The following is a 25205-nucleotide window of genomic DNA, read 5'->3' as shown; positions in this document are numbered from 1 at the left end:
CTTAAATTTAGACAAAGTTACTCATATTAGTTATTCGCTTGCCTCCTTTCTGGAACTGTTTTCGTCTAGTTTATTATTCGAAGAAAAAATACTGAAACGAGAAGAATATAATTATTGTACACAATACTCAAGTGAAGAAACCTAATATTATGAAAGGAAATTTAGCCTTGTGCTTTTGCTTCCAGTTGGAAAATTAATCAAAAAACTATTGAAAATAGAGAAATCCGGTTATTAAGTCCCAATTTTTGCCAATAAACTTTTATTACTAATAAACTGGCCTTTGATTGAATTTAACCATTGACTATTCAAAGAATAATGACTGCAAGCTACGCATATAGATTTGAGGTTTTTGTTACAACATCACAAGGACATAAAAAGCGATATTAAACAACAAAACACCATGTGATCAAATTTGACCCGGACAAAAAAAAAATTGTTATAAAAATGTATCCGGGAATTGTAAATAAATGCAAAGTTTTTAACTATTCTTCAATATTTATTTTGTCACCTTCAAAATTATCCACACCAGATAAATTCAAATTTATGCAAACGATTTTTCCAATCCATGAAACACTTTTTGGGATGGCCTTCAACTCATTCAGCGAATTTTGTTTTATCTCTTCGATAGACTGAAAACATGGAATCCTGCCGATGACTATTGACTTGTTTGCATATTAAACCCCTAAATCCATGTCTCATCGGTAGTTATAATGTTCTCCATGAATATGGGATCGCAATTCGCACATCATTCGACATTAGATGTTGTCCATGCCTCCGCAACATATAGCACGGGAATGATGAGTGACTTGTAGTATTTGGTCTTTGTTCATCGAGAGGCAAAGCTCACGTCGCATTACCAGTAATGATGCGTTTAATGACTTTTGGATCCTCAGCTACGTTGTCGAGCATTCGTTTTGCGACTTTTATTTGACGTCTTGTTTGTAAAGGTTTCAGGTCATTCCGTATGAATCTAGCCTTGACGCTCTTCATACACCATACATTAAGCAAACTGTGTTGAGTTGATCCTTGAGAGATTTTGTGATCCCTTGTTATATCTCTGTTGCCAAAACAACAATTTACATGCATTGTTTCTTTAACGTTTTCTATGTTGTCGTCATTAACAGAGGTACTTGGACGACTCCCATTAGGCAAGTTTCGGATGACTTCAAGATCTTCGCTGAATGCTTTGTGTTACTCAAATAATTGTATTTGTCAAAACAGACTCCCCAAAGCCCTCATGTAGAATTTTCAACAAGTTTATACCCGTGATCGCATTGGAAACGCTAAATTTTCAGCAAAGAACGTTAGTCAAACATTCCGTCTCATAAAAAAACATCTACCAAACAAACACCTATTGATATATGGAGATCAAACTTTACAATAAAATAAAAAATTGCATTAATGTAGCGTCCCAGTCCGGGTTATAATTGATCAGATGGTATATAAAATTTTGACTGGTAAAAGATTCTTAACCATAGAGGAGTCGCAGGAAACCGATGAGCTGGCAAAGTGCCGTCTCAATATCATCAGATAACGTAGGATTGGGTCGGAGCTCTATTGTTATCTTAATGTCCAATACTAAATGTCTTTGCTTTGCCTGAACCAGATATGAGCTGACCAATAAGAAGCTGCAACTAAAAGATCCGTAAGAGGTCCACAGAACTAATTGCTATCGGTAAGTTGGCTGTAGTTGTCGAAGTTTTTAACCGTACATCCCTAATCGACATACACCGGCCAATTACCAGAATTGTCTAGCAGAGAGCGAGGTAGAAAAACTTGACACTTATTTCAAGACTGTCCAGCTTTTACCAGAATAAAGTTGAAACATCTGATCATCGAATAGAAATTAACTTCTTCAATAGATTCGTGAAAAACTGCAATCGCTTAGTTCACGGGTGTACAAGAGGGTTTTTTGACCGCTATCTTGGAGTCCGCTATTTTGGTTTCACAAAGGGTCGGGTTTTCAATTCCTCTAGTGTGATATCCTGAATCTCCGTCCAAATATATTCGAATATTTTGTAAATGGGATTTTATAGCTTTTTATATTCCAGGCTTTTATGTCGAATATATTTATGGTTCGACCACACCTAACACTTAAATATGCACTGTTCAGGCTTAGTTCGTCTTCAATACATCCCAACATACCTACTTATTTCAGTTACGAATAGTTTATTACTTCAATATATACATCACTAATTAGGTGGTAGAAAAGTTGTTGACAGGTGTTTTGAAATATATTTATTTCGCGTACTTTCTGTATTCTTCTTCTGTATTCTCTCCTTTGATTCATTTTGTTTATACATAATGCGTGACGCGGAAACCCCGACTAAAGTGGAAATAAATGAATTTTAGTTTACATGAGTATTATTCGTATAAAATACCGGCACAGAGCAACGTAATTGAAGTGCCAAATTGCCTCACAGAGACGAAAATGCTTGTGATTATGTTGCTAATTAGTTGTTAACGGTTTAACTAGTTATTACGGGCTCACAAACTACTACAATACAATATGCAGTGTGCGCAAACTGTTTTTAAATTTCCGGTTATTTGCTAGGTGAAGTTTGTGCTTCACGGCAGTTATAACCTGAACAACGTATGTATATTAAGTTTACCAGTAAAGTTTGTAACATCTGAACAATGTTTACAAATCGTTCAACTTTATTACGAAAATTTACGCTCTGTAAAGAATGTGATTCGCAAGTTTTGCTCAACTCATGGTGAACATAATCGCCCTACTGAGCATACTATTCGCAACACCATCAACCATCTTGAGACCCAGCGTTCATTGGTTGGATAAAAATCGACCGAATAGACCACGTGCAGCACGCAGTGAAGAAAACAAAGCCACCGTAGCTGAGAGTGTACACGAAGACCGTGGAAAGTCGATTCGGCGCCGTTCGCAGTAACTCGGACTGTCGTATGGAAGGAGTTGGTGCATTTTACGTCGAGATCTTATATTGAAAGGGTACAAAATACAGCTTGTGCAAGAACTGGAGCCGCTAGACCAGGGTTCTTGAAAAGCTCCAAGTAGATCCGACGTTTTCGAGCGAAATTTTGTTTAGCGATGAGGTCCATTTCTGACTCAATGGGTATGTAAACTAGCAAAATTTGCCGCATTTGGAACAAAGAACAACCTGAAGAGATTCAAGAGCTGCCATTTCATCCAGAAACAAGAAAAAACGTAAACTTCGGCTGCACCAAAGCTAATATACCATTCACAGGTGCATTTCTTTTAGTAACTATGTGTTCAGTTTGTAAGGAAGCTATATGCTATAATAATCCGTTCTGAAGAATTTTTTTGGAGATTATGTTTTTACCTTAAGCAGTAATCCATGTGAAATGTCGTGAAGGTACCACGTCAAATGCGAAAGTTTTCCATACAAGCCCGTGATTTCGATCATTCAGTTTGTATGGCAGCTATATGCTATAGTTGACCGATCTGAACAATTCCGTCGGAGTTGCCTTAGAAAATAACCTGCGCCAACTTTTGTGAAGATGCATTGTCGGATGTGAAAGTTTTCCATACAAGAACTTGATTCCGATCGTTCAGTTTGTATGGCAGCTATATGTTATGCGATATCGATATATGCGATATCGGCAGTTCTGACAAATGAGCAGCTTCTTGAGGAGAATATGGCGTTTGCAAAATTTCAAAACGATATCTTATAAACTGAGGGACGTTCGTATACATACAGGATCATTTGAGACGTAGCCGCAGCCAACATTCGAAAAACATAATCTTCAAAAAATAAATATCAAAGAATGTTCTTTTGAAAATTGCTTTTTGAAATAAAAGCTTTGTAAATGGGAGAATTAATTATTCTTTTAGAAAACGAGCATTTTTAAGTTGTAAGCTTCTGTCATCTAAATATTAGTAACCATTTATCAGCAGAAATTTGCATGTCACAAAAACCACGAGTTAAAAACTATTAACCAACTACGCAGTAAGCTTTTTTGGATCACTCTTTGATGCGTTACCAAATCGGCTGTCAGAAACCGCTGTTCGCATTCAAAGCAGCAAAAAAGTCATAATATGTATGTTCAACTACTTACTATTCGTAGAAAAATTTATGCCAACATAGCATTTTATGAAAAGGAAAAAATGTCATGACTCATAACATCACCATTGCCACTTCATCAATTCATCGCAAAATCTTTCTCGCCGGCAAGCGTTCGGTTTATGTCTGGTGGCAAATTGGATTTACTAAAACAATATGTAAATCAACATTTTATTATTCTACTTTATTAAATGAATATGTACGTGTGTGTGTGTATACATGTGTCATGCTTCTGCTGACAGGTGGCCCTGGGGGGTGGGAGACGACTCTATTGCCATAGCAATTGTCTTACTTTGTACGGATTTACGGGGCAGTGATTTGTATGCGCTCCCTGCTTGTTTGCTGATGACGCTTATATAAGCTTTTATTTTTCATTATTTATACTTACTATACCATCCTTTAGCCTGAAGTGCTGAAGAGTATTATGTGCTTTTGCTTGACATTAACAATGATGGCGGAAATGCCTGCGTACGGAGGTTAAAAATGGAGAGTGTGACGTAAATTGTGTGTTGGCGGGAGTTTAGAATAGAAAATCATATCTGATATATTGCGTATTAAAGCAAGGTATTACTTCCAGATTTATTTACATTTTAGATGTTACTTGGACAAAAATAATGATAACGACCTCACAGCTATACACTATAGGGACCCGATCTAAATTTCGTAACGAAATCTTTCCTTAAAGAAATTTGATTTTAATCTGTCAGCTTGCTTGACAGCTATAAGCTATAGTTGTTCGATCTGAACAACATGTTTGGAGATTGTAGCATTGACTTAGAGAAAAATCTATGCCGAAATTCGTGAAGATATCTTGTCATATAAAAAAGTTTCCCATATAAGGATTTAATTTGTTGTTTACCATTTTGTTCGACAGCTATATGCTATAGTAGTCCGATCTGAATAATATACTTGAAGATTATAGCATTGCCTTGGGTAATGATTCATGCCAAATTTGGTGAAGATATCTTGCCATTTACAAAAGTTTTCCATACAAGGACTTCACTTTTTCGGTCAGTTTGTTTGACAGCTATATGCTATAGTGGTCCAATCTGAATAATATATTTGGAGATTATAGCATTGCCTTGGGTAATGATTCATGCCAAATTTAGTGCAGATAGCCTGTCATATAAAAAAGTTTCCCATACAAGAAATTAATTTTTGTTTTGGTCAGTTCGTTTGACAGCTATTTGATATAGTAACTGGATATGAAAAATATGTTCGCATATGGTACTATTGCCATGGAAAATAACAAATACTAAATTTCGTAAAGATATCTTGTCAAATAAAAAAGTTTTTCGTACTAAGACTTAATTTTGATCGTACAGCTATATCTCACAGTAGTTCGAGAAAGCCGTCGATAAATGAGCAGTTTCTTGGAGAGAGGAGAGCCTGTGTAAAACTTCAAATAAATATCTCAAAAACTGAAGCTCGCCACTCTACTCATTTATATATTGCATGTATTGAGTCTCCGACTTCTATCTTTATTCAAGACTAAATATTTATGTGAGTTCAAATTTGGATCACATATTTGACACATGGAAACATTTTTTCGGATCATAAGTATTTCCATTAGTTTTAAATATAAAATAGGCATATTAATATATAAAGATAAACTTATTAAATTCGGATGATAGACTTACTGACAAATGTATGGTTTTCATTATGTCAAATTTACTGACGGTAAATTGACAGCAACAAAAGATAGATAACGTATATTTCAAAGCAAATATTAGATCTTTTTCAGCTAAATTGTCATTTTATATTGAGAACTGTTGTCAAAAATTAAAAAAAAAAGTTGAATCACAACGATTTCCGTTTGTCTGATTGAATTGAATTTGACATACCAAAAAGCTTTTATAGTAAAAACTGCAGTATTGGGTACAAAAGGTGGTGAATAAACGTACTTAAGAGGTTATCCCATAACATACCAAGTTTAATATGACAGTTATGACAGTAATAATAACAAAAGTTTGACACGACTATGACAAAGTGCCAATATTTTTCGGTTTTTTTTAAATTTAAGTAAATTTTTTTAGTAGTTATATATTACTTGGTTGTTATTTAGATTTGGTGCTTGGTGGGTTTAATGAATCATAATACGAAGACATCATAGAAAATAGGCATATTTAATTTTTTTTCTAAAAGTACCGCTTTTTTGTGAGCAAAGAAAAACTGTCGTAAATAGTGCTTGTTAAGAAGTTGACTGCTTTAATTTATACTGTCCACAATTTAATACAATGGACAACAGTCTGACAGTCAACCAGTGTCATTCACTATATATTACATCAAAGCTACCTTAATGAAATTGTTAATGCAATCACACAAGACACCGTTGACCAAAGGTGAACAACAGGAAGTGCTAGGTTAGCCAAATTGCAGTTCACTCTATTATTAGTTCAATCTCGATGGCTGCTTTACTTAACAACCACATGCAACTGTAACAGTTAGGTGTATATGTCAACTTTACAATACAGTTGAAAGAGCAAGTCAACCCTACATTTAGCTTCACTGTTGCAATTATAGATTACTGGCGTAAACCCGGAGTCGTGCTCCAATCGCACACCATACTTAAACACATTTGCCGTTATGCCCGAAATGGAACACACAATCAACGCCAAATTATGATGACATAATCAACGAACAACTCGCAGCACTGAGGCTGTCGTTGACAACCGACACCAAATCATTTGTTGAAAGGCGCACGACAGCTTGATTATAGTGTTTGGCGTGTGGGAAAGAGTTAACAGCATATGCTATAGGATTCTGTGTAGGCGTTTGTGTTGGGGACATTTTGTGTTTGCAAATGAGTTTGTGGCTGTAAATATAATAGAGTTTAATTATTAAAGGTTCCATCGCCTTAATTTTGCTGAAATTAATGAGCATTTAATGACTGAGTAATATTGTTGGGCGATGTGACCACTAAATGTGCCGAAATATGTAGTCGGCTTTATGTTATGGTATGTAAGTAGTGAATGACTTTGAAATTTATTAATTGATTGGCTTCATTAGACATCTTGCAAAATTGCTTTATTCGGAGAAATCCATTCGAGCGCCGTGAAATACAACATTAAGTTATTAAGAGCTCATATTTGGAGAGCCTTTTTTGGAGGTGTCTATTAACCAATATATCAAAATATCAAGGGAATAAACATTATCTTGCTTTAACCCACCCTAATATGCATATATAGTTCTCTAACTAACTCGATTAGTTTCAGGCATTAAAAACAATCGTTAGATGCACAAAATAATTATACTATACAAATTGGAAAATTGATTTCAATGACAATTACCGTAATTGTCATTACAAACTGTCATTATGCAAAGCATTCACATACAAATCGTATAGCCATTGACAGAAACGAATTGTTTGTTTAAATTTTCTTTGAGTTTATCGATTGCGGCACTTAAACTTAAACTTAAAATTTTCATTGCTTGCGAAAAAAAATGTATAGCTCAGTCTCTGATTAAATAGGGAAGTGGTGGGCATACACGCGGGAGACGTGCGAAGGTCGGTTATCACTTCTGTAAGGGTTAAGTGCCTTGTTGAAAACTTCTAGGAAACTTTTGTGGAATAAATGAAATTACTGACATACACACCTTTTAATTATAAGCGCTTTTGTTGCAAATAAAGGGCGAAAAAAGAAATTCTCTTCACTTGTAGATTTTTCATTTCTTTTTTTCATTTTCATTTTCTTGTAGATTTTTTCTCTTGAATTGTTGCAAATGAAAACAAAAATTTCTCGCTCACTATATTTCAACATTTTCTATGAATAAAGCGTAATTTTGATCCGCTTCCTTTCCTCCTTGAACTTCTACTTATTTCTTGTATGGATGTTTGTATGTATGTATGTATGTATGTGCGTGTGTATGTATGTATGTTTGTACATCATTGACAGTCAATTGCTTTGACCCTGAAAAGCGTCGTTTGTTGTCATATGTTAGCAGCAAAAAAGAGAAGAAGACTTGGTGACATTGTGGGTGCCCGGAACGGCAATGTTGGAGGCGAAGGAGCCAACAAAGTTTCCTTGTACTTTATTCTATACTTTTTCGAACATTTTTTATGCTGCATGTATTGCATTCTATAATAGCTTTACGCTTTTTGGTAGTTTTTCAGCTTAGACATTTTCATTGGAAAAAGTTTTTCGAGAATAGAATTTTTAAAATTTTGTTCTGACAATTGCCACTTTTTGCTCCATTAGTGCTGCAAGTTTCGTAACAATTCTGTTAATTTTCTCAAATGTAAATGCAACTTGCTGTCAGATATACTTTTCTTATGCAACAATGATGTATGACTGTATGCATATGGAGCTTTGAAACACAAAAAAAAAACGTGTTCAATTGCTTGAATACAATGATGCTACAATAAGCATATTTAGTCATGTCATTAAGTATTCTAAGTTGATAGACGTTTTATTTCCCAATAAACAATTCTCTTTTCCAAACATTTGTTTACTTTTCTGAAGCAAAAAATAGTTGGCAAAAACGTTTTTGAGTCCAATTTCATCATTCCCCACGTATCAAACACATTAACGACCAGAAATACAATACGAGGTAGGAGTTTTGTGTATCGATACACTTTCTGCAGCCAACAAAACCGTTGCTGATACCGAAAAATGAAACGATGAGTGGTAAGGTTACTAAATTCCCTAGAGTCTACAAAGGCATTGTAGAAGCTGAACCTAATGGATACCCAAAAGCGATATTTAGTAAGGGAAACGCCACAATAAGATTTAAGTGACCGCAAAGTTAAGTTGAACGAAGGCTAACCTTCGAATAATCTCCAAAATATGAAGTGAATATACAGCTGTTGACAGCTAATTAGAAACGCTACATAGTTTGAAGTAAATGATGTTGTTTTCTAATGAATCACTAATTTTTACTATGTTTTCACTCATTTTATTAAAACTTACGTTAAACTTAAACTCTGATAGCAAAAATTATTTTTATCAATCTTTTTTTTTGAAAGATTTTAACAAAAATGTGTAGAACCAATGATTTGAGTGCGACAGGTAATTAGAAACGAAAATATTTTATAAGCAAAAATATTGCTATTAAAAATATTGCTTAGTTTCAGTTAGTATTATGTTGCTTAAACTTTCTACTTTAATACTGCTTCACATCCACTGCGAATTGACGTTATAAGACTCTGTTGACAGCGCATCACTAGTGTTGTTTGCCATGCCGCCCTAATTTCATCAAAAAGGATATCCATATTGGCGATATTTTTGGTACCTACAGCTCTTTTGACATCAACCCAGATGTGTTCTCTACAGGAGACTCCAAAACATTCATGGAATTTTCAAGAAAAAACTTTTGTGTCAACTTTTCCGTATGTTTTTGAATGTTGTTTTGTTGGAATTTTCATATAACAGGCAAATTTCTCCTTAGTCCATGGCAGAATGACATTTTTTAGAACGTCGACGTATTTCTTCTTTTCTAAAATTACATCAATCGTATGGAGCGGATCTACACCATTCCAGAAAAAAAATTCACACACCATGATTGATCCAGCACCATGCTTCACTACGCGTGAAACATAGCAAGGATTAAATTGTTGATAGATTGATCGGCGAACATTCGACCATCAGGATTTATGCGTTTAACTTTGGTTACATCGCTCCAAACAACATAGTGCCATTGATTTGTTGTCCAAGATCAAAAGCGTTGGAAAAGTCTACCCCTTGTTTACTATGAATTTTAGTCAGAAGTGGTTTCTTGCGTGAAGTCCAAATTCGACTAAACGCCGTGAAATTATTCTCTTGGATATTTCTCAGATTGTAAGACAGTCTAGCTCGAAACAGATTTAAAAACATAGATGAGACTAAAAGAGGTGTCTGTTGTGAGTAAATGACAAGTCCTATGTAACTGGAAGAAATACTGATTTAAGAGGTTATATCCATTTGGGAATATGAAAACATCGACTTTTTTTACTTGGATATCGAATGTATAGATTGGGTAGTCGAAAAAGTCTTTCGTATTTTGCCAATAGATGTCGTTGTAGTCGTATGCTACCAATCACATTGTGTCCGTCCGGCAGAAAAGTTTTACACTGATGGAATAATGTCTCTAGCGGAAAAATAGCAAAAAGTGGTAGCCCAAAATGGTACATATTTGGTGCATTAAAGTTCGATTACACAGTATATTGTAAAGTATTTTCCAAAATTTGATCCGAGAAACAGTTTCGGTGATATGAGTGTATTTGTGAGATTGTGGAATCCATTCCCAAAACTATAAACTCGCTTTCTCGAAGTGCTATATTATGAGTCGGTGAGAAGAATTTCTTCGAAATGCCGTAAAAAAGGCTTAAAAGAAGTTGTGAAATATTTGACGAAGGACGTGACATTGACTGTCCATTCAGCTCACCAATTTTGCCCATCACTGTCTATTTTCTTTGGGGTTATTGGAAACGCAAAGAATATACAAGCCATCTTTGGACCAATTACAAGCTTAGAGCCTATTCGAAATGCACCAAAGAGTAATGGTAGGCATGTAAAATGCGCTCTTTTAGATGTAGTTAATAAAGCTTTTTAACTAATTATTCAAAGTGTTTCAAAGAACCAGGCTGAATAAAAATATTCAGAGTCGGTGAGGAAAATTTCTTCGAAACGTCTCAAACGATGGACGATTTAAACACGACCTTTTTAGATGTCTACGTTAGGTATTGATCGAAGGAATAAAATTTTTGTTAATAGTTCGTCATATTGACTGTATTTATCCATATTAACAATACATTTTCTTTATTTGTTGGATTCGAGATCATTTTAAGGAAACAATTTTCACACCTCAAAAAAAAAAAATCACAAAAAACGCTTTTTTGCTTTCAAGCGGATATAACCGATGAAATGCGATAAAATAACAATTTGTATTGACGATAAACTTGAATTCCAGATAGCCTAATGATCAGAGAAGTTGTGTTCTGTGGCTAGAGAAGAATCAATCGGACCTGGATGCTTGTCTATTTTTGCTGCCCTGATATTCGAAAAAAGATTGGGTAATAATGATTCGCTGTTATTTCCACTAAATATAAATTTGATCTTATAAATTAGCTTAAGTAACCAAGGTAATTTAATCCTTAAGTTAAGGTCAGATTCACTTAAGTCTATCCCGTAAATTTAATAACATATTATTATATGTAATCCACCGATACAAAACAGAAAGCTCCTAAGTTTGTCACAAAGAACTATTGGGTCCACTGAAATAAACTCGGAGCTAAGAAAAGCGTGAAAAAATGATATGGTTCATCAAAAAAGAAAGATCTCTCGATACAACTGCAAATCTATTCAGTTTAAAATCAAATAGATGCTCGAGAAACTCACAAAAATCGGAACGGTGCTTTGACTTGAATTTCTGTATTCATTTATTGTTTTTTTTTTCTTATAATACCAATCATTATTACGAAAGGAAATTAAAAACAACTGTCGAAGTTGCATATAGTACATATAATATGTACCTATCACATTCCTTTCCATCTCCAAAAATTCATTGCACATTTTCCCCTCTTAACGGAAGCTTTCTAGCTGTTAATTAAAGTAGTTTGACCTAAAAGCAGTTAGAAGTAATCTGATTTTGATGCAATGGTACAAATGTAGTGAAGTAGAAGTAAGCTGAGAGTACTTTGTGCCCGTAGCTTACACTTGAAACTTGTGCATTAGGAATATGCAGCATACTCGGAGCCATACTCAACAGCATTTAATGTGTACGAGCATGCTGAGGTGTATTATTTACAAGGACAGCTTGCTGAGACAGTGACGACTTTACCATTTATTTTAACACTATTATTTTGCATTGATAGCTTCTGTTAGTTAACAGACCAAGCTTGGTCAGTATTCTAGCCTTGCAGTTTATGTTTGTCTGTCTGACGACAAGAAAAAGCATCTTATATCAAGTGTTAATAAAACTGGGAACTGGTTTTGGCATCGCTCTATCTATGCGTTACACTATTATTATGAGATTCACCGAAGCATGGCTAGCGCTGGGCTATTATTGGTTCTATGGCAATATCCTTTTGATTCAAAATGGATTGCAAAAGATCTAGTGAGCTCTTCGCTCTCTGTAAGGCTAGTTGTAAAGGTCTAAGTGATTATTATCCCATCAGTGTTCATACTGCAAGATTGAGATTCTTAGCGATATATATCTATCGACATATATTAGATATCTCAACAATTTCTTTTTGATGGTTTCGCCTTTCTGAGATCAAGGATTAAAGAAATGGGAGCGCACACTTTCAGACATCCCGCTTAGCTGAAGGCGGTATAAATGTTTCGCTTATTATTTGCATTGGTCTCTAGGCGCTTTGTCGACTTAAAAGTTATGATTACAGAAGTTTTATCCCGTGGCTTCACAGAGGACGGCATAAAAATACATGTATATAGTACTTCAAATGCGATCTCCATATACTGAGGATCAGCCATTGAACCGATCTTATCCTAAGAATATTGAATTCCGGAGGCAGAGGCAAGCTGAATTCATAATTTTTAATGAAATTTCTACGAGGGATGATACTACTACTGAATAGACTCCACATGGAGTGCTTTCATTAGTATAAAAGTGAATCAATAATCGAATTTGAACTTCAGTTTAACCCTGAGGTGATTTATTTATATTATAAGAAAAGCTCTCGAAGAAGTATGAAATTCGAGTAAAGAGCATTGTAGTCTAAATAGACGAACTATAGATAGAAACTTTGATAACCTTCCGAAATATCGGTAATATTCTGCGAGTTAGGTTTCCTCGAATTTTTTGGCTGACAAAGAAACCAAAATTACTTTAAAATAAGAGAAAGTATTCCCATCTTGTCGAAAGATAGATAATATGTACATATGTACATATACATATGTATCATGTCAAACTTCCCTGACTTCTTGCACCACACTCGTATACATAGAAGTATTGTAAATGAATGCAGTTAGAATTTTGGCGCACATACAACAACAGCGAGAAATATCATACTCCTTCAATTGGTATGCTACGAGAGTATTTCAGAGCTCAAAGACGTGTTGGGAAGTGTCAGAAATGTGCAAGGAATTCTAATCGCTTGCAATAGGATATTGGATTTTTTTCCGACTGCTGCCTGGCTTCTATTGTTGCTATGATGAGGAGCTTGGCTGGCTTGCATACATCAACTAAATTAAATTTGTTGTGCATTTAAATGCATGAGCCACACACACAGCTATACTATGCGTATGTGTGTAAGTGCAAACGTTTGCGCGTGTGTGTGCTTAGTGCTTGTCTTTGCATTTTTCTCCCTACAAAGTCATTGTTTACATGCATTTCTCAGCCATGCACTTCATACTTCACTCTCCGGGCCGCAGTTTGTCGCACACGGTCCAATGTCTTATGGCAAAGAAATGAATAAAATGTTTACATGAGATTCAACTAGTACGCACACATAGTGTTGGCAATATTTTGCATATCAAATTGCTTGGTAAACTTGATAACAGTTAGCTTTCACTGGCAGCATGCTTAAGCAGCAAGGAAAACTTGGGGCTTAAAAAATATCAGCCGAGTGAACAGAGCGGCAGAGCTGTGGGGAGCAAGTGCAACGTGTGACAATAGTAAGTATGTACTTACATAAATGGACATTAGGGTGGTTAAGAAAAAAATTAAATTGGATAAATTAAAAAAACTCAAATAAAAAAAAATAAATAAAAAAAAAAAATTAAATAAAATTAAGATAATAAAATAAACAAATAAAAATTAATTTTATTAAATTAATTAAAAAAAATAAAATAAAATAAAATAGAATAAAATAAAAATAAATAAAATAAAATAAAATAAATAAAATAAAATAAAATAAAATAAAATAAAATAAAATAAAATAAAATAAAATAAAATAAAATAAAATAAAATAAAATAAAATAAAATAAAATAAAATAAAATAAATAAAATAAAATAAAATAAAATAAAATAAAATAAAATAAAATAAAATAATAAATAAAATAAAATAAAATAAAATAAAATAAAATAAAATAAAATAAAATAAAATAAAATAAAATAAAATAAAATAAAATAAAATAAAATAAAATAAATAAAATAAAAGTAAATAAAAAAAAAATAAATAAAACAAAACAAGTAAGTATATATTTAAAGGAATGGACAAAAATGGTTAAAAAAATAAAAAAAAAATATTAAAAAAATAAATAATCCGACTTGAAAAAGTTTAACGAAATGCAACTAAAGCCATTAATTATATTATGGTTGTCCTTAAGCCAAAAAATAAAATATTAAAAAAGTTAAAAAATATTTGAAATTAATTGACTTTGCTCGAACAATTTATATGACAGCTATAAGCTATAGTGGTCCGATCTGAGCAATATTTTCGTAAATTATAGCAATTAAATAAATAAATATCTAAAAGAACTTTCCATACAAGCACTTGATTCTGATTTTTCAATTTGCATGGCAGCTATATGCTATAATCTTCTGATATGAACGATTTGTTTGGAAATTATAGATATATTTTAGATAAATATTCATACCAAATTTCATGAAGATACCTTGACAACTAAAAGAATTTGCCATACATGGACTTGAGTACGATTGGCCAGTTTGTATGGCAGGTATAAGCTATAGTAGTCCGATCTGAACAAATTGTTTGGAGATTGTAGCTATAGCTTGGATGATAATCTGTGTCAAATTTCGTAAAGATAGCTTGTCAAACTAAAAAGTTTTCTATACAAGGACTTGGGATTGATCGGTCAGTTTGTATGGCAGGTATATTCTATAGTAAACCGATCTGAACAAATTACTTAGAGATTGTAGCTAAAGCTTGGATGATAATCTGTGTCGAATTACGTAAAGATAGCTTGTCAAACTTAAAAGTTTTCTATACAAGGACTTGGGTTTGATCGGTCAGTTTGTATGGCAGGTATAAGCTATGGTGGTCCGATATCGGCCGTTCCTACAAATGAGCAGCTTTTTGCGGAAAAAAGGACAGATGCAAAATTTCAGATCGCTATCTCAAAAACTGAGGAACTAGTTCGTGTGTATACAGAGAGACGGATATGGCTTAATTTATTCAGTTGGTTCTATTGGTTCTCTGAAGTTTCGTGGATATTACAAACTTCATGACAAACTTGACATACTTTTAAAATAGCCTGTTACATTTTAAGGTCACCCTAATGTCCATAAGACCTGCCGCTATTAAATGTAATTCCACTTCCTACACGCTTTACTCTTTTAGCACGCACTTGCATCCACACACACACACTTACGGACAGTATCAACTAGAATCGATTGCTCAACGATAATCCGAAATCAACTGCATACAACGGCTTAAAGCGTGTTGTGCATACAAGAAAATCCCCATCATCCACTTGGGAGACGTAAGCACTGCTGCACACATTACACACTCTCACACACATGTGCACAAATATAAAGAGATGAGTGTGCGTTGCGAGTGTCAGCGCTTGTTAAGGATGCGTGTAGTTGATAGCTATTACTTTGCATCTCTCACCCCGCATCACGGGCGATCTTTTGTTGTGATTTCCCAAAGAGTAGATAGCCTGGCGCCCGGTGCAGCTTCTTTGCAAGAGTCCCGGCAACAGTTTGATGTGCTCGTATATCTTATTGCAGGCAAATGGATACGTGTTTGGGCGACTAAAGGTATTGCAACGGTTACCTTAATAAGTACAATAACAAATTTTAGCGGTGTGAAAATTGCAAAACTTGGGAAACTAAGTCGATTCATATATTTCCATTGCCCGACCATGAAAGTGCCGTCGGCCGATGGATTGCCGGAAGAGTTATTCAAATACGGCAGGGAAGAACTGATATGGAGCATGCATCAGCTTCTTTGTAGAATATGGTCGGACGAAAGCACGAATATGGAATATGGTCAGATGAAAGGATTGGAATTTAAGTGTGCTATACCCAAACCAAAAAAAAAAAAGACCCCACAATCTATGCCAGCTTCCGTGGGATAAGCCTCCTCAACATCGCTTATAAGGTTCTATCGAACGTATTGTGTGAAAGATTAAAGCCCACCGCCAACAAACTGACTGAACCTTATCAGTGTGGACTTAGGCCTGAAAAATTAACAACTGACGAGTTATTCACCATGCGTCGAATCTTGGAAAAGACCCGTGTAAAGAGAATCGACCCTCATCCCCACTTCGTCGATTTCAAAGCTGCTTTCGACAGAACGAAAAGGAGCTGCCTTTATGCCGCGATGTCTGAATTTGGTATCCCCGAAAACTAATACAGCTGTGTAAGCTGACATTGATCAACACTAAAGACTCCGTGTCAGGACCTGTCCAAGCCGTTCGATACTAAACGAGGATTCCAAGTCACTCATCATCCTCGTCCTGCTATACATATGGTGCGGAAGTATGGATGATGAAAACATCTGATAAGTCGGGTTTACGAGTTTTCGAGAGAAAGGTTCTGCGAAAGATTTACGGTCCTTTGCACATTGGCAACGGTGAATACCGCAGTCGATGGAACGATATGTACATATATACGACGACATTGACATAGTTCAGCGAATAAGGAAACAGTGGCTATGATGGTTAGGTCATGTTGCCCGAATAAAAGAAAACACTCCAGCTCTAAGAGTTTCGACATTGTATCCGCCGGAGGAAGGAGAAGATCTTCACTTCGTTGGAAACACCAAGTGGAGAATAACCTGACTACGCTTGGAATCTTCAATTGGCGCCAAATAGCGAAAAAGAAGAACGAATGGCTGCAAACTTAGCTATAACCCCATAAGCGGTGTCTAAGCCAATAAAGAAAAAAAAGTAAATAATTGACATTCAAGTTCAAGAAGTTTGTTATATTTTATTTTCATTTACCAGCTTTCATAGAGGCTTTCATTTGAGGGCTGTGTACGATTTAAAAATTTGTTTGCCATATTATGCCTACAAAAGTAAAATGATAAATTTAATTAAATTTCTTTTTTCAAATAAAATTTATGAAATGTTTACATACAGTCGTATGTATATACATATGTGCGCCATTATTTGTACACCCCGGAATGCCAAGCGAGTATTGTCCTTCGTATAAATTTCCTGTTAACTGACTTTTATAAATATTTGCGTGTTCAACTGCAAATACTTGACACAAAAACACACGTAAAACTATTTACCGTGATAAAAATTCCGGGAATGAAATCAAATTGTTGAAAGCTAAATCACAAACATTTGTTGTGTGAACCTAAAGTTCACAGCTGACAATATTTTTCTGTAGAAGCATTTTTCAATGAAGTTAATATATTTGCTCAAAGGGTTGATTATGATCTGAATTGTATTAGTTATAGACTGACTTAATGTGAATGAAAAAAATTATTTTACAAAAAAATTTATAAATTATCTATAAACCAAAAACGCCCCTTTGGATCAAAAAATAAATAATAATTTTAATTATAATGAGAAAAAATGACCCATTCCTTCTTGCAGCACCTATAAGCAGCATATGTCGCCATTCATCATGATCGCCTAAGTTATGAGCAGTTATTTAGCATATAATGTTCGGCTGCACCCGGTCCTATCTCTTGCTTATTTGTTTTTCAGTCTATTTACCGCTAAAATGCAACGCCACTTGGGTTTCTCATGGCTTGCTACAAGCTACTAGTTAGTTTTCAATAATGAGTACAAAAACATATAAATTGGACAGGCATCTATTAGTTGGAATTAAATATGTGTGTAAATAAGTATGTAAGCCAAGGTAAGTGGATGTAAGTTAAATGCATTTTCTCCACTCTGCAGTCAAATATATGAGAGCGTGTGTGTTTCACTTACATACATATGTATATAAGAGAAATTAATCACAGGTGCATAGAGATGGGATAATGAGAGGTTGTTGCATGTTCGTATTTAGCGAAAGCAAAACTTTGCCGTGCCAATATAAAGCGAAATGTTTTCCAAAAACAAAACTGAATTCGCGGTTTCGAGAATGTGAAACAGCGACCCTTTGCTTAATTGGATGCGAAATATGTGGTGTGATACGTGCAGTACCGAGGAGAGCATAACTTCTCATATGATACTAGTCGGCTTTGGCATTACGAAAATAAAAAAACACAGGTTCGCACTGTTACTACTACAAGAGGATTTTAAAATGAGAGGAAACAATAATTTCGGCTGCTCCGAAGCTTCAATACCGTTCTTTAACTTTTAATTGGTTAGTTTATATGGCGGCTATATGATATAGTCGTACGATCTGAACAGTATATTCGGAGATTGGAGCATTGCCTTGGATAATGATCGTTATCAAATTTCGTCACGATACCTTCTCAAATAGAAACGTTTTTTCATATAAAAACTTAAGTTTGGTCGATCTGTTTGTACGACAGCTATTTGCCAGAGTACGATTGAGCTCAGACGCCCACTGGCGTTGAACCGAAGAAGAACCTGCCCACGAAAGGAAGGCAATGGAACCCGGAACAGATTAGTTTGGCAAACTGTTGGTCAGAGCAGTATTTTATCATCAGTGACATCTTACCGAAATTTCTGACAGGCTAATATTGTTCTCACCTCCGTCTCGTTAAAACCCTGGCAGGTCTTCAGGTACGTTCAATGCACTTTGACATAATTGTTTGAGTTCAGTTGGGACGAGCTGCTGATTCGTGCCCGAACCTGGCTCTGAACATAAGCTGCCATAAGCACTTGTCTCAATCCTCGCGTAGCCCTTCTGCTTGCATGGATAACCACAGCTTTCATAAAGGGTAACTGTTACAACGTGCGGAGATAGCGGCTTGAAGCGGCAAGCCATTAGAACAAAAATGAATACACACAACAACAAAAACTCCAACAGAAGGAATAACAAAAAGAACAACAAAATAAAGATGGCCGAGACGAGGAATATGGGACCGTCTTCCGTAGAAGTAGTATAATACTTAGATTCCCTATACTCATCACTCCTAAACAACACGATAAAACTGGAGAAAAGATGGCCTCAAAGTAAATTCCGGCCAAACTAGCACCAGGGAAGTACCACAGAAGGATACCAAACTCACCGAAACAGGTGTACATTACTCAAGAGAGACGGGCATAAGAGGAATCGTTAGAAAAATGCAAGGGTGCAAATTATGAAGACGACGATGGCAAAATAAAAGAACGCCAGCATGGATGTTACGTCACAGCTAGACGAACTCTTCGAAATAATCAAGAGTTACGGCAGAGCCAATAACCTCGAACCGGTGCGCGACCAGCCCTATGTAGCCTGAAGAAACCGTGCGAACACAAAATGAAAAGCATGGTCAGTGGCAAAAAGTCTTGCCTAAAAAAGTAAGGAAGACCCCTGCAAACGAAGAAATGGTGGGGAGAGCAACCTGGCTCTGGGAAAACAAGGCATCTAGGCGTACAAAATTTTTCTAGAAACAATCTGTTTTAAAATATGAAATAGAGTGTGGTTTATGTAGAATGCACTTCTCTTCAATATTAAAGTTAAATATTATTGTTTGAGTTTCATTATTCAAATCACCTTTCATTTCACAAAAAATTTATCGCATGCTATATTTCTTAATCAGATTGCCATTTCTCCTTTCACTTCTCGCTGATGGCAAATTGCTTCTTTCCAATTATGAAATTAATTGATACGATTAATATATGTGATGAATTAATTCTAATTTCTTTTAATTTTTTTTAGGTTTATTTTACATGCGGAACACCCTTTGCCAAAGTACTATCAAAATCGATCGATACACAATAGTTAATAAATATAACTCGAATTTCTCATATTTTTCATTGGAATGCTTTTGAAATATGCTGGCCAAAATATAACCGTATATCTTTTTAATGGATTTTCATGTTTAAGCTCCATCATAATCAAGCATATTTCATATTTCTCCCATTTTTTGCTCGGGTACTTCGCTCAATTTTGTTGCTGCACTGCTGTGATTCGTGCCTCTAGGTAGATCATTGACTTCGTTAGGTTATGTCAAAGTAGCCATAAAATTGCCAATCAGTCACAGGCAATGAGCCGATTAAGCATTGTTTTAAAATATGACCGAAATATACCTACAACAACAATAAGCAAAACACGATAAATATTTAAAGGAAGTATGTCGATGCGAATATGAAGAATTGAGGAGCAGAGAAAGAAAAGAACAAAGTTAAAACTTGTAGCTCTTGTAGCAGAGCACGAAAGACGTAAAGTATGTGTTAAGAAAACTTTGATAGGCAAAAAGGGAAAAAATCTCAAATAATAAAAATCTGAAAGATAGAGGATTAAGTAGTCGAACGTGGCGCTTATATAATGGATAACAGTAAGATGAAGAACTTACACGTGTATGTTTCTAGTATCAGACTTTGCCAGAGCAATAACAAAAACAAAATTTATCAAAATATATTTAAAAAGAACAAATGAAAATACAAAAAAAAAGAAAAGAAAACAAATACAAAGAGGAAATACAAAAAAAAAAAACATATAATAATTGTGTAAGAATATATAGGCATAAATAAAAAGAAAAAGTAATAAGTAAGCTGGCGCGGAATTTGAACGCAACCGAACTTTTGTTTAGAATGTGAGACATTATGAGGTTACAAAGATGAGATGTAGTTGTAAAAATCTTTTCAATTAGTTTTCAGATTGCTTGACTCGATTTCGATTGAGCATATGCTTCAAATGGGCATCAGCAAAGGAAAAATACTTGCTCTATGTACTATTTTCGAACTGGCAGCTCCTTTCTGCAGGCGCGTATCGCCAGCCGACTGTTCCTACAACCGTTTCTATCAAGGGTGAGTAGGAATTTTGTGTATTTTTGATCTACTGCTTTAGAGAAGACTTTTTCAGTTTTGCATTCGGGTATATCATATGCCTTGACATGCTCCTATCTAGATCGTCGTAAAGACAATGCATGATTTTACAACTGCCGGTCACGTTTTCACATGACATCCGTACACCTCTTTTGGCAATCTCGTCATTACTACCATCGATACCTTTATGACTTGGCACCAAATGGAAGTAGCGTCACTTGTTCCTGCCACTTTTGTCCTGCTTCTTAATACACTTTTAGCCGATATGCGAAACGGGGTTATGGTTTAATTGTTGCATGGCTGTCTACATAAACCCTAGAATTGCCTGATGATGCATTAGAGGCTAGCTTCGCGGCTTTCTCAATAGCAGAGACCTCCGTTTAAAATATTCTCCAGTAATCCGGTACCTTAAAAGGGTCCGGAACTTAACATAAAGCTGTTAAGTTCCGGACAGTAGATTTTCGCACCAACTCCGTCCTCAATTTTCGATCCATTCGATTTGTTTATTGTGTTCCGCTCAGGTGCCATGCCTTCACGACAAACAGCACTTTCCAAGTTTACTTTAAATCTTCTTTTCTAATAAAAAAGTGGAAGCATGTAGTTGGTGCCAGCCAAACCGGCATTACTCACTGAGCTAAAGGTTCTGTCCTTCCTTACTTCCGTATTGTGCTTTTACAGCAGTTTGCTACGAAGATACTTGGTCCGGTCCTTGGTCGAGAGTTCCGTCCCACTTATAGAGAGAGCTCTTCTTGGAGATAATTTATATTTCCTTGTGAAAACAAGCAAATTAATTTTCTCTGGATTCAACCGCAAACCCGCTTGCAATGCCAAACTCTGAACAGTGTAGAGATTACCGAACAGAACTTTCACTCGCGAATCGCTACTGAATAGCAACAAAAGCGATCCAAATCTGAAGGGGATCTCTGGGGTGGTGATGAAAGGTAGTCACTTACGAAAACGTCAATTGAAACTGGTTGTGGTTGAAGCATGATGAGCCGGCGCAAACGGTGACGAAGCCAGGTTTAACCAGCAAGAACAAGTTTGTTCGGAATGGCAGGGATCTACTGTGAACTGCTTCGCTACATCCAAAATCTGAGTTTGGACTTGCAATGTTAACAATTAAAGCGTCAGAAGAAAGCGATTGCCCACAAGCGCTCAGCTTCGGTCATTAGAAGAGGAACTAGGCTTCATAAAAAAAGAAGGCAACTTCACACAAGAGAAACTCGCTAGATGTTCTGGAAGCGTGGTTGGGATGTTCTTATAGAATCATCTTTTAGTACAGTCTTGTAATCAAGTGACAGGCACAGCTGTCTACGGCAAATGTTTTTGTTGCATAAATATTCGCCTTAAGAGAAGAATGTGAAAATTTACTGTCCCTTCACGAACAAGGAAAAACGTACTTCCTCAGATTTAGTATGTAGCTAAGACTATGCAAAGAAGTCACAGTGACAATGTTGAGGACATAATTTAAGGGACAGATGAAAATGCAGAAATCTGATATTTTTATTTTTATTTAATGAACAAAGTTATTACGCTCTTGCCCAACAAATTGCTTCGGTATAAAAGTATATGAGAATAGTGAGACAATATTGCAGTTGAGACTACAACTTGTCCATAGATTTCAGCAGCACGTGCGTCCTCCTTTGAATACAAAGTTACTGCACCAATCTCTCCCATGTGCCTTCCACTGACAAGCATGATGACCATCATTCGGAGAAAAGTTAGTCGTTTAATCCAGCTATTTAGCATGTTGGTATGCTCTTAAATACTCGCTTGCCTCCCAGCCACTCTTTAAGGCACATTGATCTATTTCTTCTTCGATTTTTTTCATTCGTTTCATTACACTTTGTTTCGCTCACCTCTTGGGCATCAATCGCATTCGTTGTTTTTATTTCTCTCTCATTTATTCTTATTCATTTGAACGAATTTCACGCAGAGAGGGGAGAGGAAAATCTTTTGTGAATTTTCTGCTTTTTGCTCTTTAATTAACTGCGCCAAGGATAAACGCTTTGAATAGTATTTGTATTGATGTTATTTTGAACTCATTGCATTACATTCGGCACTCATACATATTTACGTAAATGCGAGACAGCTCAAGGTTATTTATACTTATACTTAAGTATCAAGTTGTATATTAATATATAGATCTATATGTGAACAGTATTAGCAGTCTATGTGTCTATGAAGATGTGCGGCAAACTTCCGGAGAGTTTTGCGGAAATAACTAAAAGTCATACCGAAATATAAAAAATGTATCAGACTGAACCGACAAATGTATTTACCTGATTACTTTTTTTGTAAGATACGAATTAGTTTTTGATCAAACTGGCATTTTCTCTGATTCGTTATGTGAAAAGTCAATGAGACCAGGTAGTCAAGTGACATGTGATATCTTTGTTGATCTACTCAGTTACTAATTATGTTGACTTGCACATAAAGTCGGCTTAAATGACAAATTGAGCTAAAGAAGCAGTATATTGCTTTTGCTGGGATTTGCGCCTAAATATATGCCACGTGCTTGAATGGTTACTAATGGCCTGCAAGAGCAATTTCTGTGTGATTCGAGCCTTTTCTCCATTACTTATAAATGTAAAATGCTTTTTGCTTTGAGTAGATGTTCAATGCTTTTTCGTTGCTATTAATTACACAAGATGTTTATAGATTTTCCGTTATGCTTCAAAATGTTGCCTACAATAAGGCAAATATTTAAAAAATAATAATCATTAATTAATTAATTTATATATCAATTTTCTTGGTTAAAAAAACATCTATGCTTCAAGGCTAAAAAATTGTTTATTGCTTTAATATCATTAAATAAGCAGCGTGTCTTCGATAAATTAAAGTATGGCGCCTGCATGTAGGCAACATTTTCACATTCCTATTTATAACGAATTTGAATATGGTATTATACAATACATTTGTATTTATATATTTTAAACATTCAAAGTAAATATTTTATGAGCTAGCTTCAATAAAGTGAAGAGATAATATACCGAAGATCGTAAAATGCAAAATATTGGAATTTGATTGCAAAAAATATATCTTAAAACTATTAGACTCTCAGTAATATTGTAAAATGTTAATCAACCTTTCAAGTTCCAGGATTTATGGTCCTCATTTCTAGATTTATATTTATTATTTCTAGATTAAAAGACTTCGATAAAATCAATTTTAAAATTTTAATCGATTGACTCTTTTGATAGAAATGGAAGGCCACTGCGATAATCATCTTAAATCCATCTTTTTCTCTCATCTTTGAAGAAAACTTAAAAAATATATATAAAATCACGAAATAAAAATATATAAAAAATTATCTGAAAAAGCTGAAATGAGAATGAAGGTGTTTATCAGCGATCAGAGAAAAAAAGAGAAAGAGTTTCTGACTAGAAGCGCTCGGCTGAATGACATTAGGATATGTGTAGCGTGGGAGAAACTCTTTTGAGGTAGTGAAGTGGCTTAAGATTATGATTAGATTTCTCTGTAGCTGTGTGACAAAAATTTACCAGAACTGACGAAAAATAATACAATTTTCCCGATTTTAATACAAATCCTTACTACTTCTTTAAAAGACGCTCCTTTTGAGTTAGAACCAACCGTTACTCCTCTTCTTTAAGGTAAGTCTCGTTAAACATGGCCTTCAGAGGGTCAGCAAAATTTTGATTTTTTTTCAGCGTGCCTTTGAACCGCCATTCGCTAGATTTTTGGATAGTTTCGACATCATATTCATAAACTCACGTCACGTCAACAGTAATGAGAAATTTGATGAATGTAGGTTTTTCAGCCACGTTGTGGAGCAACTCTTTTATAACCAATATCGACGTCGATTTTGCAATAAAATCTAGATTTTTTGGTATGAGTATAGCGTTGACATGCGTCATACCCAAAACAATAACCAAAATGTGTGGAGTCGAGCCATAGAAGATGTTAAGATCCTGCCATATCTTTCTGACGTCAACATGATCATTTTCAAACAATGTTTCTTCAAATTTTTTAATGATGTCGACATTAACGATAACAAATTTTCGATAACTTCACCACCTTTACTACATGCTTTGTGCCACTTCATTACGTGAGCGACTAGGCTCAGTTTTTGAGTTATCGATCTGAAATTTGGCATTAGTTCTTTTCTGCCCAAGAGGCTACTTAGTTGTCAGGGCAGCGGATAGTGGACCACTATAGGATATGGCTGACTTACAAACTGAACCATCACAATCAAGTTGTTATATGGAAAACTTTTATATTTGACAAGATACCATCATGATGTGAATGTCATGCATTTATGTATGTCCAAGGCAACGTTTCTCCGGGCAAAATTTTAGTATCTGACCACTATAGCGTACATCCATATAAATTTAATGATCAAAATCATGTTTTTGTATGGAAACTTTCTTAGGTTTTGAATTTTTCTTGTTTTTTTTTTATTAAAAATATTTAATCTTATTTCGTTGAATATAGT

The 25205-nt window shown here is 35.0% G+C and overlaps 1 long non-coding RNA gene across 1 annotated transcript in view; it reads right to left on the bottom strand.

The window, feature by feature from the left end:
- Positions 1 to 25205, bottom strand: part of LOC120771605 — a 67175-nt gene continuing 41970 nt past the window's right edge. Inside the window, exon 2 of the long non-coding RNA XR_005704985.1 lies at positions 1 to 91. This is a non-coding gene — a long non-coding RNA (uncharacterized LOC120771605). The remainder of the gene's footprint in view (positions 92 to 25205) is intronic.

Source organism: Bactrocera tryoni, chromosome 3, assembly GCF_016617805.1.
Source record: "Bactrocera tryoni isolate S06 chromosome 3, CSIRO_BtryS06_freeze2, whole genome shotgun sequence".
Taxonomy (NCBI): Eukaryota; Metazoa; Arthropoda; class Insecta; order Diptera; family Tephritidae; genus Bactrocera; species Bactrocera tryoni.
This window is presented reverse-complemented; position numbering and strand designations above follow the sequence as displayed.